Below are 22,232 nucleotides of genomic sequence, written 5' to 3' on the forward strand. Positions count from 1 at the left end.
TTTTAAGTAAACATTGAAATATTATATCTCGTGTGTAACAACGAACAGGAGTTTAGTAACACAAGAAAAGTTTCGTGTAACAGCGGACGTAAGCAATCAGCAGCTGAGGAGATATCATCAGTAAGCAGCTGAGTAGATATCAGCAGTCAGCAGCTGAGGAGATACCAGAAGTCAGCAGCTAAGTAGATATCAGCAGTTAGCAGCTGAGGAGATATCAGCAATCAGCAGCTGAAGAGATATCAGCAGTCGGGGCAGCTGAGTAGACATCAGCAGTTAGAAGCTGAGTAGATATCAGCAATCAGCAGCTGAGGAGATAGAAGAAGTCAGCAGCTGAGGAGATAGCAGAAGTCAGCAGCTGAGGAGATGTCAGTAGTCGGAATCTGAGGAGATATCAGCAGTCAGCAGCTGAGTAGATATCAGCAGCTGAGGAGATATCAGCAGTCAGCAACTTAGGAGATGTCAGCAGTCAGCAGCTGAGGAGATGTCAGACGTCAGCAGCTGAGTAGATATTAGCAGTTAGCAGCTAGGGAGATGTCAGCAGTTAGCAGCTGAGGAGATGTCAGCAGTCGGAATCTGAGGAGATATCAGCAATAAGCAGCTGAGGAGATGTCAGCAGTCGGCAGCTGAGGAGATATTAGCAATCGGCAGCTGAGATATCAGCAGTCGGCAGCTGAGGAGATATCAGCAGTCAGCAGCTGAGTAGATATCAGAAGTTAACAGCTGAGGAGATATCAGCAGTTAGCAGCTGAGGAGATATCAGCAGTCAGCAGCTGAGGAGATGGCAGCCGTCGGCAGCTGAGTAGACATCAGCAGTTGGCAGCTGAGGAGATACCAGCAGTCAACAGCTGAGGAGATATCAGCAGTCAGCAGCTGAGTAGATATCAGCAAGGGCCATTCGGTCCAACATCCGTCCGCCTCATTAATTTTCATTGGCTAACTAATTGTCAAAGGGTTGGTTTACAGCTCCGGATAAGAGAAGTGTAACACCCTTGCGACTTACAGTCGAGTCGTAACTCCGGGGAGGGTGCTGATCTAATGGGTGAGAAGGACTCCTCGATATTTGTCCAGCTTCAGAAATCCCAGTACGGATTTCGTGATAATTCAATAGCACATATGTTTCAGAAACTACGAAACCATCTCGTTTTCGCATGCACTGTGAATATTTTTTCATTAACTTGAAATGGTTTTATCGAACGTCGTGACAAATTTATTTTTCATACTGGTAACACAATTACACTATTTAAAATGTTTGTCATAGTATAACTACAATTACGTTGACTAACGTTTACTAATTTTTTTGAAAATTGTGAGAAAACATTGCACAATCAGAAGAAGTAAGAAACATTATTTCCTTGTTAAATCCACCAAAATGTACAGCACTGATAAATCTTTTGATGAAATAGAAAAAGAAACAAAACGAGGTAGTAGAATCAGACAACGTCTTCTTTCTAGCAATGAAAAAATTAGAAAAGAATAATTCAGTCATACGAAATGTCCATTCAAGAAAACTACTAAAGCGTACTGAAAAATTAAATGAATAAATTGGGAAGGCAATGAAACAGAAGCGTTTATTAAAAACAATTATGTATTATATTTAATCTCGCTTAGTAGAGTGGAAGATGTAACAAAGGAAAATTAAGAGGCTTTCATTCTAGAAAATTGGTAAAGTATATTGAAAAAACTATAAATAGAATGTTAGAAGCAAGTTGGCAATAAAGTAGTCAGACAATAATTTTTTTCTAGAAAATTGCCAAAGTAGCTTGTAATGGAAAATTATTAATTAAATGTACGAAGCAAAAAGACAATGATGTAGTCAGACAAAAATTTGGTCCTATAAAATTAACAAAGTATATTGAAAAATATTAATAAAATGTACAAAACAAAAAGATAAATGAAATAGCCAGAAAAAAATTTGTTCTAGAAAACTAACAAAGTATATTGAAAAACATTATTAAAATGTAGAAACAAGAAGATAATGAATTATTCAGCATACATTGAAAAACTATTCAAATGTACGAAGCAAGAAGACAAATGAATCATTAAGACAAAAGTTTCGTCTAAAAATTAGAAAAATTATCTTTACTGAAAAATATTAATGGAATGTAAAGAAACAAGAAGACAATAAAGTAGTTAGACAAAAATTTTGTTCTAAAAATGTGCAAAATTGTCTTTATTGAAAAAATATTAATAAAATGTACGAAGCAAGAAGACAATGTAGTATTACATTCATTCTATAAAATTTGTAAAGTATATTGAATAATGTACGAAGCGAGAAGAAACAGAGCCAGCCTAAAACTCTAGAAAAAATCTCCATCTTTTTCTAAATTCCCTTAAAAGAGAGTGTAAGCTGTGTAGTGTAATGTGTTGTCAACTGTCTGAGATGACTTTAAGGTCGCCCCAACTCAAACTCATGGAATGTAATTGTGAATGACTGACGTGGTGCGTACTTTATCGTCTATGTTTAGCATGCAAACTGCAATAGCCGGATATCTGGAAGTGATGGGTGAATGGGGCAGATTGACGTCACTAGTTGATGGCCATTGACGTAATGTGATTGGGGTGGGGGTGGGGTGGGGGGAGTTGTACGATTTGTGAGCAGTGAATTGACGTTTCAAAGTTTTTTGTGTACTTAATCTGACATCCCAGGACAATACGGACATATTGTAACCTTAAGGTTTCTTCTTACTTGGATTTGCTTAGATAAACAGTACAGCACTAACATCAACTTCGGTTATAAACTCTTTCTCAATGAATTCAGAAGGTTCCTCATTAACATGCGTACGTGACTAACATAGGTTATTGTTTTTTATTTAAAGTTTGTTGTTGACCATGGAAGGTTTGACAGGATAACAGGATTTCGGACATTTGCTATCGCTATGGTTACAAAAGGTATAACACAACGTTTCGAGGATTTCAATCTATCCTCTTCGTCAGGTGGTAGGGGGTATTAGTACATAAAAAACGTTGTGTTATATCTTGTGTAAACATAACGATGGCAAATGTTCCAAATCATCTTATAGGTTACTATGATACAGGAACTCGAAATTCAACAATTAGGTGTGAAATTAACAATTTGGAAATGTCTTTTCAGTACTCAAAAGTATTAAATCAAAGCATAGAAGAATTTTTCTGCCAATGTTAATTCTTAATATATACGAGCTCGACCCTGTAATAAAGACATAATATCAATTATTTTATGTTTATGCTTTGGACTCTTGTATTTCGATAAAAAATAATGCACATAAGGTACGTGTAGACATGGTATTAACATGAGGAATTAATGAAGCAAAAGGTATTATTGAACAAAGCAAGGATTCAGTTACACAATGAACATAAACCCCAGAGGAGTTTTGTTGAAGCATTGCTTGCTTTAATTTCCTTTATCTACTCTTTCATCCTACAGCCAATTCTCAGTTTGTAGCTTACAGCCGCATTAGCTTAGCTTGCTGATTCATTCTCTAATTTCTCAAACTATTTTATTTATATATATATTCCTTCATTTTCTTGATCATTAATTTCATTTTCAAATTTGTCTTTTACAAACTATTATTGATGTATTTTTATGCAGTTATTACTCAAATTGTCATTTTTAAACGTAAAATTAGATGAAATAACTGTTGTGTAAACTGTTCAATAATAATTATATAGACATATAATTCAATATATACCTGCTGAATCCTATATACTCATATTTTTAAGTAGCAAAGTAAAGGATGTTTTTGCAGGTTAAGAGAACAACCCAAAAGGAGGTTTTGAGGTTGGGAGGTTTTGAGGTTTGCGTAAAGTACCCAATGTTGCTAACTTCTTATCATAAAATAAAGATCTCATCCATTCATTGTATAATTTACTCAAGGATACATTTTAAAGTCGATTTATAGTAGATATATTATTAACGGTAGTCACAATAATATCAACGATATATCTCATTGCTTTTCTGATTTAAAAAGAGATTATTAATATTCCTGGACTTATTCTGGACAGGCATAGTGTAAATTTTTACAAATTTTAATTATTTTACTGCTTGAAAATGAGCGCCACTGACGAAACAGCCTGTGGTCAGCAGAGATATGGCAACACTGCCACAAGTCACAGGCTATTTTGGTCTGGACTGCTCTAGCACCTAATGAGCCGCAATGTTTTAAAGATGCGAGATTTAGCACTAGTTTTATGTAGATTTATACTTGGGGTGTTTAAAATACATAATTTTATATTGAAGGTTTTACTTGCGTATAAAGTATATCCTCAAGTAGGAATTTTCATTTTACATTATATGCAGATGAAAAAGTTTGATTCAATCGTAAACATTTTTTTTTTGAAATATTATGATTTGCAATATTTTGTTCAGAGATATACGTGCTGTGTTCATTTCACTGTTCAGTATAACAATATTTAGGAAATTATATTAAATACCTAGCTGGTAGTGCTTAATAACATTTCAAATAATAAAATATATAAATTCATCACTAAACGCAAACAAGGATTTCAAATGTGAAATCAAATGTTCCGCAAGTCAAGTTTAAGAGGGAGAAGCAATCCCGGTCGCAAAAAGATGAATCGTTGATGCGTTTCCAAGAAACATTTGAGAAGGGAGTGTCAATTTTAACCGGATTTCAAGTGGGGTACTCCTAATTGAGTGGATTTCGGCCGACAAACAAGTGCGTATCTCTGGCCAGTCCAGACCCATAAACGTCAAAGTCGCCTCGGCAGCTAATCGCTGAGAGTTGCACAATTTCACTTTTCAAGGAGGGTTGTTGGCAAGGGGTGACTCGTCAAGCTGCGGTGTCAAGTTGTATAAACTCGTCAAATCTGCCTCAATCTGTCTGTGCGTCCGTCACCAATTATCAGCCACAACGGTCGATTTGTGGCCTGGATGCTAATTTGTCAGGTTTGGTCCGCTTATTAACAGAAGCGGATGGGACTTCTAGCTGACCGGGTGCCAGGGGAGTCACCCGACCGTAATGGTCTCTGTGGGGTAACAACCCTCGGGACCGCACTATGCCCATCTTCTTCTCATGAGACATGATCCTGGCAGGAATTCTCATACCGGAAAGGACTTATTAGGTTGAAGAAAACGGCATTGCAAACCTTAGTCTCACTGAGTTTGGAAACTAGAAACAACTTGCTACCGCCACACATTACAAGATCTGTTTTGATTGTACGGAAACCTTTAACTAATTTTATTCAGAGAATTTTCAGAAATTTCACTTCCATAACTAAACATCTTCCCTGGATACGCTACAAATGTTACAACAGATCAACCGTTTCATTAAGTTCTCACACTATTTTTCAAGTCTGATTTCGAGTATTAAAATGTTAAGAAAATACGGATTTTTAGCCTATCATGATCCAACTCCATCCCTTCCACTCCCTTTATAAGCGGATGTTAATTATTGGTTCTGCCGTTATGGGTTTAGCCAAAGATGTGTTATCTGTTGACTAAAGCCTGTGCCATCTCTAACTCAGATCCAGTCTGACGTCTTAGACCACTCAGCCATCAGATTTCTTAATTCACTACACCTATAGTATTATCAGTTACTGATTGAAGGGTATGCAGTCGTATCGCGCGCACGCGCCCTCACACTCATTAGCGCAGACGGTTGACGGTTCTCAGAAATGTCTCTTCCATACCTAAACATCCTTACTGGATAAGTTACAAACACAAATAAACCGTTTAATTAAGTCCATGTCCTATTTTCGAGTGTAATCTCCAGTATTAAAACGCTAAGAAGATATGGATCGTTGATTGGCTGATCTTCAGCCAATAATAACCCTGCTCCACCCCCTCCACCCCCTTTATAAGTAGCTGTGTATTATTGGCTCAGCTGTTCTTGGCTTAGCAATAGTTGAATAAGGGTACTTCTCCATTGTGAAACCTAAATATCATACCGGAAAGACTTTTTAGGTAGTAGGAAACAGCATTAAACGCCTTTAGAGTTTAGAAACTTGGACCGTTAAAACAACTTGCTACCGCTACCCATTACAAGATCTTTTTTAATTGTACAGAAACCTTTAGCTTATTCATTTTATAGTGGACATTTTCAGAAATGTCACTTCCATGACTAAACATCTCAACAGGATACGTTACAACAGTTTAATTGAGTCCATTCACTATTTTTCAAGTTTAATCTCCAGTATAAGAAGTTTGAGTTAAGAAAATATGGATCGTTTATTGGCTGATTTTCAGCCAATCATGACCCTGCTCCACCCCCTCCACTCCCTTTATAAGTGGTTGTGTATTATTGGCTCAGCTGTGTTTTGGGTTAGCGATAGTTGACTAAGGGTATCTCACCATAGTGAAACCTAAATATCTCAAGGTTTTAATTGTTCTAACAATTTTACTACGACGCGTTTTGAGGATAGAAATAGGACCGTTAACCTCAAATCAGGGTTCTACCATTGTTACGTGAGTGGAGTACGGGCTACTTACGAACCAAACTAATGTTCCGTATTTAATGTACATTTGATGTTATTCATGACTGCAAATTTGCTGACCTCTAATTATATTTTGTCTCCACCCTTTCCAGATGGGTGCAGAGATACAGGGTTGACACAGATATCGCAATAACATTTGAGATGCAGAGTTCACTGAGGATATGGAAATATTAACTTCGCCTTCTCCTGTCCAAAACCGCCCGAGATGACGTCACAACCCGTTTCTTTGTCGCCAGACAGCTGTCGCGCGGTTCTGCTTTTATCGATGTTTCGAGCAACGTAATATTTTGCAACCAGTTCTCCCCTTATGCACTTATGTGCAATCAAATCTGATTGACGGGCTCGCCGTAGAATGTCCCGGTTTTATCGGACGATCGACCCCCGATGCCCGGTGTCGTAACAGTTTGACGGGTGTCGAAGCCCCGGGTATCCGCCTCTCCTCTGCCCCACCTTCAGGCACGGTGCGGCCGATCAGACTTCGGAGATTCTGTCTGAGAGTCTTGAAAGATCTGTTTCAAGAACCGTGGAAACTAATTATTCAGTTACGGTAAGCACAACTAGGAATCAAACATGATGCTATTATAACTGACGTGATTATTGACGAAGAGAAATAGTATCAAACGAAGAAAAGCGGATGCAAATTTCTATATTCTCCTATAGTATTAGCAATTAGAAATTAGGAATGGGTTCATGTAGGTTTTCACACACACACACACACACACACACACACACACACACACACACACACACACACACACACATACAGACTCTACAGACGATTGCAGGGGATTAGGATTAGGAAAGATTCCTAGCGCACTTTTGGGACAGACCGAAAATCAATCCCACTCTAGTTTATCCTACTGTTATCTTAGATTCTTTACTGATGTTAGTCCTTTTTATATAGTTTATTTACTGTATTTTCTTCATAGTATTTAATTAATTGTTGTTGTTTCTTATTTTAATAGCTCTCCTTAGGCTCTATGTTCTATGTCCTATTGCTATAAAGTGTCCTAGTCCTAGTACTAGCCTTACAATTTCCAGTCTTGTACAGCTGTTTGCCTGTGTTGTTTGCTGGTCATGCCTCCTTGTTGTATGTTACTATTTGCTCTCTGTCTTGTTAGCTCCTAAGTTAACATTAGTGCATCTTGTCCATAATTATTTTTTGTTATTACTGTATAAAATTGGCGTTTGCCGTTGAGATAGATAAATATATAAATAAATGTATTTCTGTGTAAAATATCACAAAAATAAAAATAGAGAATCTGTTAACAAGTAATAAAAATCTGCTAGAAAAACAACTGAATACTCTCTCTCAAAACAACTAAAAATATGTTGCAAAGTTTGCCTGAAATCAAAGAAAAATCTGTTAAAAACTGCTGAAAAATCTGCTTGGAATCAATGAATCTTCATTCAGTTAAAATCAATGAAAATCTGCTCGGAAATATGTAAAATCTGCTTGAATCGATAAACAGTTTGATGAAATCAATGAAAACATAAGCTTGAAAATCTATTACAATGTTGCCAAATCTGCTAGTAATCGATGTCTAATATATTGGAAATGTTGTGAAATCTTGTATAAATAAACGTAAAATTTATCGGAAATGTAGTATCGAGAATGTTGTAAAATCTACTGGGAATGTTATCAATTCTTATCCAATTCGATGAAAAATCTATTGGAAATACTTAAAAATTGGTTTCAAAAAACAAATGTGCATAAAAACCTACTGGGAATATCAAATCTCGAGAGACTGCTTCAAGGGGTTGCTTCCAACCAATATCAAATCTGTTTTGAATAACGGAAATTCAAATATTTGAAATGTTATAAAAATATGTTTAGAATTTAAGATTTTATCTTAATCCGTAGACTACCCATATTTTCCAAATCTGTATGAACATAGTCTTCCACCAGTAATATTTTGTAATTGATTAGAATCTATAACGATTGCATTATTGGTAATCTTTTAACAATTTCTAATCTTTGTTTTTATTATTTGAAAACTACGTGTTTTGAGGTTAAAGGTTCCTAATTTCTAACCTCAAAACACGTCGTAAATTTGTTAGAAAAATTAAAATCTTGAGATATTTAGATTTCACTGTGGAGAGGTATCTTTGGGTAGGGTACGATAAGCGGACCCGGTTTTTTATATCGAAATTGGCAAAAGATATTACTTAATCATAACCATCGATATAATCAATCGATACTGATTAATTATTTTGAACCATTAACTTAAATAATCTACATCAACAGCTGTAAACACTTTCAAATAATACTCGTAATGTAATATTTCAATTATTTATAAGTAACATTTTATTATTAAAAATGACAGTCAATTTTAGAAAACTAAACGACATTGCTTTGAAAGATGACAAGACATGTTTTTCGTGGCTTCAACATGTTGGACTCGTACCGAAAAACCCATTATGTGAAATTTGTGGGAAAGAAACAACTGTAACTGTGAGAGGAAGAGCAAATATGGTCGTCTTCAGTTTTCCTAATTTTGGTTATAATAATTTGTTTGATCACTGTAAATATTAAATTCATATTTTAATTTAAAACATATGATTTTTATTGAGGACTACAGATACTTTTATATCGATTGATAGTGTAGGATTTGAGATGCAAATAATAGGTATCGATGATTACATTCTTCGATATAAAAAACCGGGTCCGCTTATCGTACCCTACCCGTATCTTTAGTCAACAATTACTAAGCCAATAATACACAGCCACTTATAAAGGGAGTGGAGGGGATGGAGCTGGATCATGATTGGCTGAAGATCCATATTTTCTTAACATTTTAATACTCGAGATAAGACTTGAAAAAATACAGTATGGGCATAATTAAACGGTTGATCTTAGCACGTTAGTAACGTATCCAGTTAAGATGTTTAGTTTTGGAAGTGACATATCTGAAAATGTCTACAATAGAATCATTAAATTAAACATTACCATGCAATCAAAACAGATGTTTCCTTTTAATTTTTATTTTAAATTAAATAATCGTCCCAGTGTGACAAATGTTTCAACAAGACATTTTGAAATTGCAAACCTTGCATGCAGTCAATTCTACAAAATTGTGACATTTCCCAAATATTCAGTTATATGAAGTTAGATAGACAAAGTGTGTTTAATCCATTTTTTCGAATTGATGGAATTCGCAGATATTGAATTTGTCAAACTTCTAAAGCATTATTTTGTGAAATAAAAATTGTTTAAATAAAAATATTGTGATAAATATTACCAAAAACTTTCAAACTCCAGTTATATAATACAAAATCTTACGAGTTCACTTTTTCTATAGATGTAAACCTACTGAATGATAATTAAAACTAAGAAAACAGTTTTTATGGATTGTTTGCACAAGAATTGATATTTTCAAGCAGTCTGATATTAACAAGAATAATAAATGGTTTATTGCATTAACAATATTATTGGTAGCAATGTTATAAATACTTGAAATTTTGTATGTTTTATAATAAGTTAATAATATACTATTATAATGTAAAAATAACAAAATAAAGTTTAGTTTCTTTTAGAGTATGGCCTACAGAAGTTTTAATTAATTGTTAATAGATGTATTGCTTAAATAAAAATAATGAATGTGTTGAAACTAAAACCAATTTAAGTTCAATTAGAATTTTTTGATAGTTTATAAATTCGTCCACATTATTTGTCACAATTTATTTTAATTTAGATTTAAACAATCGAGAATTTTGTTACTTCTTTATGTTTTCTGACAAAACATTGAAAAAACATCCTCCAGATCACAATTGTATGAGACCTGGACAACATAATGATAATAGGTTAGTAGGGCCTATGTAAGTGTTTAAATTTAACATTCCACCAAACAATAAAACATTTGGGTATTTTATTTGACAGTAATATGAAGTTCTATTCACATTTAACTTACTTAAGCAATTTATTGAAGATGTCACTTTATAAATGTAGTAAAATCAGTAATTATTTTCTTATAAACACAAAAAGAATAATATATTTTAGTTTTGTCCAGTCAATGTTCTCTTATGGGATCAATATCTATTATCAGGCCCCTAATTATAAACTGTTACCCATAAAATACATTTTATGTAGAATTTATAAAGTCCTCTTTCATAATCGTATAACCTACTTTAATAGGTATAATGCTTTTTGACCAATTGACTAAGTGTACTGATTATAATAAGACATTTTGTAAATGAAGAATTTAGGCTAGTTGAAAATATAGAGTGTAATTTGAGAAGAAGGCTTTATATTGTGAACAGGCATTCAAATAATTATGGAGCAAACACCTTAGAGTGTAGAATTCCTACACTTTTAAACTCTTTACCTGAAGTGCTGCTTAGAGAGACTAGCTTAAATAGACTTAAAAATTAACTTGAAAAATTACTTTATCCAACTATCAGAGTTATGATTAATATTTATCTGGGGTCCTAAATTAAACAACAATAATTAATGAATAGTCCAAGCATATGACTTACCAAGCGGACTGAGGCTGTTATAGAACGTAGGCCAACAGAATTGAAAACAAATCAGAAAGGGGTCATTTCAAAATAATCCACTTTAACACACTTTAAAACACAAAAATACAAGGGGAAATGGGATGGAAAACACTAATACACAGCAATATGATTAAAACACCGGATAACACGTTTAACACAATAATACATTTAGGACAAAAGGAGAACTTATGGTAGTTACATTCAGTAGGAACGAAACATAAGGAATACACAGCAACACTCAACAAAACACTGATTTACAATAAAGAAAAGGATCATATAAAAATTCAAGTATCAAAATAATTTATTTAAAACAACTAATAGGCAGAACGAGTGAATAACTTGGATTATGAAACATAACCAATATTATACTGATAATAAATGGACATGTTGATTAGATAATGGACATTATCACTGTTTAGGGTGGGGGGGGGCGACCGACGACGTACAGGTAACCAACTGCTTTCACTGAAAAACAGATATATCCCTCAATGTGGATAACATTTTCCATTTTAAAATGAGCTCTGTAAATTATACGTATAATTGCTTATTTTATATATTTTGTACAAAATTCATGTAAAATTCATAGTATGTTTAGAGTCAAGTCCGCATTTACGTGTTTATGTGTCGTTTTTTATATGTTTAATTGATGTAATGTACAAACACTTAATATATTTATGGGAATAATTATTTATCTTGTTTATTTAATCTGATAGTTGTGGTTATGAAAATGGGTGTTTTTCTGTGATGTTGTTTTGTTAAAATTTGGTTTTTTCAATTATTACATTGAGAAATGTACATTACACATAAGTATGTAAAATAATACTCAATCCAATAACAATATGATATAAGAAGATGGCCGAATACTTTAATCAATTTTTAATTTTAAAATCAATGTTTTCTCTGTATATTTCTGAAATTTTCATGCCTTATTTCCTTGGGTTTTCTGTTATGTACATTTAATATACCAAATTGTAATATGTAAAATTATATGTTTTTAAATGTAAAATATTTATTGATATATTGTTATTGATCCATTATTAAGATATTTTCTCAAAAACTGTTCACACTACAACTTCTAGAGTGGTTTTATTTGATTTTTCAGGTGATTTTCCTTATAAATCCACCTTATTTGAGTTAAAAAGTAAGAAAAAAACATTTCAGAATCACTTAATTTCACCATGTGAACTGAAAACAAAGCAAAATCTTTTTCCAGCCATTACTCACTAATGGAGCGTTTCCGGACCTACCTTTGTATAACATTTTTTTCTTATTTTTAGCACTACAATCACGTCTTAAAATATTTTACCATATTTCTGAATCACTCTGTATATATATTGTTTTTGTTTTTGTTTAGCAAGACATTAATGTATACAATGTATTTGGAGTTTAAATTTTGGATACGAATTTTCATCTACAAGTTTGTATTTTTAAATTAATAGTTGTAGTATGTGTTTGTGTTTTTTTTTTTTTTCTTAAATTTTCCTCTCAAATAGCTTCGGCTAGAGGGGATAAAACAGTGACTGCATTGTAAACAAATATTTATTCTCGAATACAAAGTTTGAATTCGAATTTGAATTCTAAGATTGGATATCATCCTCAAGATCTTTTTTTGTAAAACAAAAAATGTTTTTAAATCTTACAAACAATTCCTTACATTGCACGACAATCGTCATATATTTATAAGTATAAAACCTTTCCATACATTCATCCATCAATATCTCTCTCCAACATAAAATCCGACACTTACTTATCCCAGCAATCATTCGAATTCTTCCACTGTAGCACCGGTGAGTCTCCAATTTCGCGGTCTCCCAATGATGTCCTATAAACAGGTCTGTACTGTAAAATGCTTTCGCAATTAAAGTAGTTTAGGGTTCTTTTTCGTTTAAGAGCCAGCACCTTACAAACATACTATACCTGACTGACAGTGCATTTAATCGTTTTTTTTTTGTGTTATTAGTTCGTAGGGCAGTAGTCCAGGTACTACTTCTAGTATAAACTCGTCTTATCTTATCAGTGATAAACGCGCGCCGCTTATCTTTTGCCTGTAATGAAACCTGCGTTAGTTCTGTGAGTTTTACTTAGTTTTTCTTGTTCAATAAAGCGTAGGAGTTGATCTGGGCTTGGACTTTGCAAGCTCGAGTTAATTTTTTTCTAAAAGAGCAAGCAGCGCTAAGCGCTGCGCAGCGGGAAGCATCGCGTGATCTGAGTTTTGAATAGGCAAGCTAGGGTCTTTTGTGCTGGCCCCTAAACGAAAAAGACCCGTAGTTTATGCTTCCGGATTTTACGACAAACGTAAAACATGCTTCAAGACAGTATATGTCACGTAACACAAGAAAATTCTAGATGGTCTAATCACAAATGTGTAGAATGTCACTCATCCTATAAAATGTGTATTATTCTGTAAAAAAAAATACTCCAAACCGGACTGAGTAATTTAAGTCCGTTATCTATATAGCGATAAGAAAACTACTCCTAATACTATCGAATACTAAAAATGATTCTTAGTCGTTAGCAATGATTTAGAGTTCCAAGCCCAAATGATAGATTGTAAAGCCGTTGTATCTATATAGAGATAAGAACACTAATACTATCGAATACAAAAATGATGATTCTTAGTCGTTAGCAATGATTTAGATAACAGTTCTCTTTTCCAAGCCCAAATGACTAGTTGTAAAACCCGTTATCTATATAGAGATAAGAACACTAATACTATCGAATACTAAAGATGATTCTTAGTCGTTAGCAATTGATTTAGAGTTCCAACCAAGGCCCAAATGACTAGTTGTAAAGCCGTTATCTATATAGAGATAAGAACACTAATACTATCGAATACAAAAAATTATTCTTAGTCGTTAGCAATGATTTAGAGTTCCAAGCCCAAATGACTAGTTGTAAAGCCGTTTATCTATATAGAGATAAGAAAAACACTAATACTATCGAATACTATAAGATGATTTATTTTTTCTTAGTCGTCTAGCAATGATTTAGAGTTCCAAGCCCAAATGACTAGTTGTAAAACCCGTTATCTATATAGAGATAAGAACACTAATACTATCGAATACTAAAGATGATTCTTAGTCGTTTAGCAATGATTTAGAGTTCCAAGCCCAAATGACTAGTTGTAAGCCGTTATCTATATAGAGATAAGAACACTAATACTATCGAATACTAAAGATGATTCTTTAGTCGTTAGCAATGATTTAGAGTTCCAAGCCCAAATGACTAGTTGTAAAGCCGTTATCTAATATAGAGATAAGAACACTAATACTATCGAATACTAAAGATGATTCTTAGGCGTTAGCAATGATTTAGAGTTCCAAGCCCAAATGACTAGTTGTAAACCCGTTATCTATATAGAGATCAAGAAACACTAATACTATCGAATACTAAAGATGATTCTTAGTCGTTAGCAATGATTTAGAGTTCCAAAGGCCCAAATGACTAGTTGTAAAGACCGTTATCTATATAGAGATAAGAAACACTAATACTATCGAATACTAAAGATGATTCTTAGTCGGTTAGCAATGATTTAGAGATTCCAAGCCCCAAATGACTAAAAAAGTTGTAAAGCCGTTATCTATATAGAGATAAGAAACACTAATACTATTCGAATACTAAAGATGATTCTTAGTCGTTAGCAATGATTTAGAGTTCCAAGCCCAAATGACTAGTTGTAAACCCGTTATCTATATAGAGATAAGAACACTAATACTATCGAATACTAAAGATGTGTATTCTTAGTCGTTAGCAATGATTTAGAGTTCCAAGCCCAAATGACTAGTTGTAAAACCCGGTTATCTAGATAGAGATAAGAACACTAATACTATCGAATACTAAAGATGATTCTTAGTCGTTAGCAATGATTTAGAGTTCCAAGCCCAAATGACTAGTTGTAAAGCCGTTATCTATTATAGAGATAAGAACACTAATAACTATCGAATACTACAAGATTGATTCTTAGTCGTTAACAATGATTTAGAGTTCCAAGCCCAAATGACTAGTTGTAAAGCCGTTATCTATATAGAGATAAGGAACACTAATACTATCGAATACTAAGATGATTCTTAGTCGTTAGCAATGATTTAGAGTTCCAAAGCCCAAATGATAGTTTGTAAAGCCGTTATCTATATAGTGATAAGAACACTAATAACTATCGAATACTAAAGATGAATTCTTAGTCGTTAGCAATGATTTAGAGTTCCAAGCCCAAATGACTTCAGTTGTAAACCCGTTATCTATATAGAGATAATGAACACTAAATACTATCGAATACTAAGATGATTCTTTAGTCGTTAGCAATGATTTAGAGTGTTCCATAGCCAAAATGACTAGTTGTAAAAAGCCGTTATCTATATAGAGATAAGAACACTAATACTATCGAATACTTAAAGATGATTCTTAGTCGTTAGCAATGATTTAGAGTTCCAAGCCCAAATGACTAGTTGGTAAAAGCCGTTATCTATATAGAGATAAGAACACTAATTACGTATCGAATACTAAAGATGATTCTTAGTCGTTAGCAATGGAATTTAGAGTTCCAAGCCCAAATGGACTAGTTGTAAAAGCCGTTATCTATATAGAGATAAGAACACTAATACTATCGAATACTAAAGATGATTTCTTAGTCGTTAGCAATGATTTAGAGTTCCAAGCCCAAATGACTAGTTGTAAACCCGTTATCTATATAGAGATAAGAACACTAATACTATCGAATACTAAAGATGATTCTTAGTCGTTTAGCAATGATTTAGAGTTCCAAGCCCAAAATGACTAGTTGTATACCGTTAATCTATATAGAGATAAGAACACTAATACTATCGAATATAACTAAAGATGATTCTTAGTCGTTAGCAATTGATTTAGAGTTCCAAGCCCAAATGACTAGTTGTAAAACCCGTTATCTATATAGAGATAAGAACACTAATACTATCGAATACAAAGATGATTCTTAGTCGTTAGCAATGATTTAGAGTTCCAAGCCCAAATGACTAGTTGTAAAGCCGTTATCTATTATAGAGATTAAGAACACTAATACTATCGAATACTAAAGATGATTCCTTAGTCGATAGCAATGATTTAGAGTTCCAAGCCCAAATGACTAGTTGTAAAGCCGTGTATCTATATAGAGATAAGAACACTATGACTATCGAATACTAAAGATGATTCTTAGTCGTTAGCAATGATTTTAGAGTTCCAAGCCTCCAAATGACTAGTTGTAAACCCGTTATCTATATAGAGATAAGAACACTAATACTATCGAATACTAAAAGATGATTCTTAGTCGTTAGCAATGATTTAGAGTTCCAAGCCCAAATGACTAGTTGTAAACCCGTTATCTATATAGAGATGAAGAACACTAATACTATCGATACCTAAAAGATGATTCTTAGTCGTTAGCAATGATTTAGAGTTCCAAGCCCAAATGACTAGTTGTAAACCCGTTATCTATATAGAGGATGTTAAGAACACTAATCTATCGAATACTAAAGATGATTCTTAGTCGTTAGCAATGATTTAGGAGTTCCAAGCCCAAATGACTAGTTTGTAAACCCGTTATCTATATAGAGATAAGAACACTAATACTATGAATACTAAAGATTGATTCTTAGTCGTTAGCAATGATTTAGAATTCCAAGCCCCAATGACTAGTTGTAAAGCCCCCGCCCCCCCCGTTATCTATTATAGAGATAAGAACACTAATACTATCGAATACTAAAAATGATTCTTCAGTCGTTAGCAATGATTTGGAGTTCGAAGCCCGAATGACTAGTTGTACGTCCGTTATCTATACAGCAACAAGAAAATAATTACTATCGAATACTAAAAATTATTATTCTTTTAAAAAATTAGGATAGTTTAGAATTTGGGGTCGTAAATGGATTTGAAAAATACATCATATCTCTTGTGCATACGTCCTTCGTGCCAAGGAAGACTTTACAGTTTGAAAAAGCCGCTTGGGATATTTCAGTTACAAAGATGAGTTATTGCAAGCATACTTGCCCCTCTAAACCCTCAAACCTATTTTAGCGGGATAGCCTGTACTCAGCTATTCGTCTTGAGGACCTCTTGAGTGGCCATCGTTACAATAGGCTCCAGTGTACAGGCCAGCATGGACTCCAGTGTCTAGTGTACGTTGCGGTCACCGCTACTACACTGGAGAGCTCCTTTGTCCAGGACATCTGGACCTCTCCAGGACATCAGGGGCATCACATGCGGGTCATCATCGCCTTCCTCTCATCCTCCCGGTCAACTCCAGGACAATGCTGGAGAGATCACAATAGACATAATGGTTAGGTCAGATCCTTTAGAGTCCATACTATGGAGTATTTTAAACAGCGTGAGACTAGTATTGATCTTACGAAAACAATTTAAGTGTTTTGGGACAAATGAGACCATGCAATTCATCGACGCAAATGAAAGATGCCACTTGTTGCTCAGAGAAATAGTGGCTGCAGTATGATAAGCGGCCACCACGATAACCGAATCACCGATACCTTGATACCCAAACTACCGAACAATGACAAACCGAACTACGTTTTATGTATTTCACGTTATGATTTAGTTCAGTTATGTTTTTATATCTAAAAAGTAATAATTTAATGATGACTAAAGCTGTACATGTGTTTTTATTAAATGTAACCTACAAAGCTGTGTAAAACCTACTTATTACTATTTTGAAGGATGAGCGTGTCTGATAGCTTGTGATACAAATAACGGATAAATAAGTTCATTGTCATTGTAGTTGCAGCCATTACTCAACTACCACACGAATGGTTTTACATTGTTTGAATTGATTGCAAATTGATTAATAATACATTTAAAACAGATATCTTTAACTAATTACAAATAGCTATAATAATAAATGGTTTTGTATTCAATAGTTTAGGTATTTCTAATCGATGATTTGATTGTCATGGTGGCCGCTTATTACACTGCAGCCGTAATAAATTGTAAAAATTGCCCTTAGTACCTTTAGCTTTTCCAGCCTTAGGGTTATATTGCTTATACTGTTTTAAAATAACAGACCCTATGACGTAAGTAAAAATAAGTTAAAGAAATAATGAAATGGAATTGTTATGCATAGCCTATTATCAATTGGAAAATTTATGTTTCTTAGTTGATATTACATTTCCCAATGTAGATTTACATTGTTTTTGCCCTCAGTATTTCATATCCTCTCTGTTCTCTAATGGACCTTCATTACGAGAATCCCCAATCGTCCTGAAAGCCTCTCAGTAATTAAGCAGACCTCTTGTGAAACGCTTCTTTCAGTCCAGTCACGAACTCCACGCGAATCCTTCAAGTCCGGGGAGGGAAGGACTTTGAAGTGACCGGCTGATGCTCTCAGCGGTCAGCGAGGAGGGTCGTTATGTCCACGGCCCCCGGCTACAAGAGCCCGGCTCAGAGGGTGGAGACGGACACGTATTTGTCCGTGACCCCCGGCAGTACGATCACAAGAGGTGGACACTCTTAGAGCGACCTAAGTGCCCTTATCAGTTGCTCGTTCGAGTCATGAAAAACAGTCGAGTGGTCGGACATTTCTTCTGTCTCCGATAATACGGTATCGTCAGAAAGACTTACAGCAGCATTGTTACAGGACGTGGAGTCGGATTCTTCACACGGTGTACGAAACATATCCTGTCCTTCCTAAGGATATAAGAAACACCATTTTAAATTGCAAAAAACGCATGAAATCAAATGTTTTCATGGTAATGGCACAAACAATTATTATCATTCGTTAATTAATGAATTCTTCATAGTAACATAGTATTAAATGAAAAATACAAGCCATCCTCTATTAATTAAAATAATATAATGCAAATTACGTATATTTATAAGTTTAACGTCTATTCCTGAATAATTTCCGAAAGATATCGTATATAGTTTTTTTTATTTTAGATTTATTCCACAAATCTACGTAACAATAGGTCTACCTAAGTAAGCCTACTTTTTGAGAAACAAATGTCTCTATAACGCCTTCTTTTTAAATAATTTTAAAAATAAATTAATACATTCGTGTTTCATATAAGGTACACAATTCTTAAGGATATTCACTTTTAAAATAATATAAATTAATTGTGTACTTTATGCGTATAAATATATAATTACTGTTTAGCTTTTGTTGAGGATATTTAACATTCCGATAGATAAATAGTTATCTAGTAGATCTAGAATTATTCATTTTTTGTATATGATACATTAATACAAATTTTAATGTTATTCATTATTATTTTGTACATAGATAAGTCATATCCAAGTAGTCTTTACAGTTTCTTTATCTACCGGTACTAAATTAATTAATCTTTACCGAGCTATTGAAATAAGGATTAAATCCTTTTAAAATTACAAAGAATTATTAGCATAAATAATAATTATTTTTTGGAATATGTGGATAAAACAAATGGGATGTATCAAATATTTCAAATTGAAACTGAAAGAGATTACAATACTATACAGTACTATATTTAATGGATTGCAGAAAAATAAAAACTCAATGTTGTTTAAGTACAATTTTTTGTACTGTAACAACCATCGTTTGCGTAGGTCTACATACATTGTTTTAGTAACGTGTTGAATATGACGTGTGATGATAGGACGCTGACCTTTTAGCATTTCAAAGATTTTGATTTTTGGAAAAAAAAACTAATAAATCAGACAAAAAACTAACAAATTTAAATTTTTCAGGAACAACTTATCCCAGAATAAATTACATTCGTCTTACGAGTAGTGCAGCTGATCACTAAACATAACTTTATACTTTTCTTTCACGTTTGTTCTTTACTTCCAGGAGGCTGTTGACTATTAAAGACCGGACGGGTCCTTCCTTTGTTACAACCAAATGCTAAGTAATTTTATGCAGAAAGAAAGAGTTTTGGCAAAAAATGTACAATTTTATTACTTGAGACCTTACCTTGTTATTTTTTTACTTTATTAAGAATTATTGTATAATATAAAAATAAATTATTTTTACATTTTAGTATATTTCTATTTGTATAAAATTTCTTTTACATAAAAAAATGTGTGTTCTGTATTTGTACATAAAATTTGAACATAAAGTAATTTTTTATGTTTTGTCTGTTTTTACCAAGTCGATCGTAAAGCTAAAAAAAACAGAACGAATTTCAAATATATTTTACAATTATTACTGAAAAATAAAAGAGAATTGATGAAATATAAAAATTTCCATCCATGCAAATATTAATAATAATATTATCTAGTAAACCTAGAAATATTCTTTTTTATATCAAACAAGAATAATTAAATAATATAAGAAAAATCTATTTTTTGTTTTGGTATATTTTTATTAGTATAATATGTTTTTTTACATAAAAATGCATTTTTCTGTAATTGCCGACATAACATTTGACTTATTTCACTTTAAAAGTAGAAGCGGTTCGTCACCGGCAATCGAATATAAAAGTATCGATATTCTAAAGGTTGTGGAATGAAATATCAGTAGCAGCCAGATTATTAATCATCTTGGCCAATGTATATAAAATAGCGTGAGGTCTACCACGGAGACGCCAACGCTTTTCGACATTAACGCAGCAGCGTCTACAATGTAGACACAGTTTGGCTAAGAGGGAAGAGTTTGGTAGTATGTCAATAACTTCTTATGAAAGGCCCTAGAGAGTTGAAACTTGGTACACAGGTTCTTCTTCTTGGTCCGAGGAGGAATTCTATTGATGTTTGGTTCGAAACAAAAATTAAAGGCAAATATAAAATCCAAAATTTTTAAGTAGTCTGATAGGTAAATTATGATAACAACAATAAAATCGAAGAATAAACCAACTGAGTCCAACTATATGCCATTTTATGTTTTGGGCCAGTTTTTAAGTCACTTTTTAAATACTATTTCGGTCTTGGACGACTGTATGTCCAGTCACTCGTTATGGATCACCGTCTTTGGTATGAATTTACGAAGTTACTTACTCTTTATGAAAATCAACAGCAAATTAAAAAAATTATATACCAAAATTGAAACTAAAACTTTTATAAAAACCTTTTAACGCACTTGAACTCGCCGCTCTTCCAGAAGGTCGACCTCGATCCTGATCCTTTCGTCAGATTGTGCCGACCCTCGCACAATGGAGGGTTCGTCAGGGTAACATCCAACCAGAAGAATCAAATCAATTAGTTAAAAAGTGACACTGATTCTTCACCCATTCAGCGACAGTGTTCGCCCCTCTGTAGCCAATCGGGCCGCTCAACCGCGAGGCCATCGGCGGACACCCGTGACAGGTTTTAAAAAAGCATTCAAACCCACCCTTCCTCAATTCCTGTAAAATTAAAATGCAAAGGGTGACAAGTGTTGCGTTAAAGGGTTGCCGCGCTGGCGGGAGGTGAAGGCGGGAAATGTCAGCTGGGGTGCGATACTGACATTTACGAGTTCGTCTCCGCGCCATCTGTGAGCACACGCCTTAATTATATTCCCTAGAACAATACATATTACCAAGGAAACGTTCTTTCAATTTTTTACGAGCATTATTATTAACTAGGACTGCTTTGGAAGGGTAACACGATTATGTAGATCATGCAATAGAATACAAAAATCTTACTAATAATCTTAACATTGACCGATTAAAACAAAAGTACATTGTGGCTGCGTTGCCTTGGAATGTAGTCAATTCCTAACTAAAAGGCAGCTAATAGAATAAAATAATACAGCATCTCAAACCTAATTTCGTTATCTACATTTTCAAATCAAGTGCCTTATTTAGCTAACTCAATACCTGCTACTGTCACATTTACAATACAAGTGCCTTCTTACCTACAAGTGCTAATTCAATACCTACTAAGACTACGATTTAAACTAAAAAAAAACATCGCCTCTTGCTAATTCATTTTAATAACAATGTAAAATTGTATCCACATACCTGTACAACAATTTGTGAGAAAAAAAGAAATGGGTCTAAATGTGGGATTTTGTTGGCTAAAATATTATTTGTTATGATAGGGCTGAAAAGGTGTTTTATACATTATATTATGCCAAAGTAGAGTAAGCATGGTACAGTAAATAATAGAAAAACCTTCCTTACAACGCATAGTTCTTCATTTTGTTCAATTATTTGTATATTCAACTTTTTACAGACTGATATACTTTAACTGTAAATGTGTTGTTTTATTTATGGTTTATTGTATTTTGTTACTTTATGGTTGGCACTTTTAACCTTCGGGTTTCTGTATATTTAAAAAAATCTGTATTAAAATTAAATTGTCTAAAGTTACCGGCCTCGATTCTTTTACAATTATACAAATCTTGGCCCATGCTTTTACTAAAATATCCTATGGACTTTCTA

This window comes from Homalodisca vitripennis, chromosome 4 (assembly GCF_021130785.1).
Source record: "Homalodisca vitripennis isolate AUS2020 chromosome 4, UT_GWSS_2.1, whole genome shotgun sequence".
Taxonomy (NCBI): Eukaryota; Metazoa; Arthropoda; class Insecta; order Hemiptera; family Cicadellidae; genus Homalodisca; species Homalodisca vitripennis.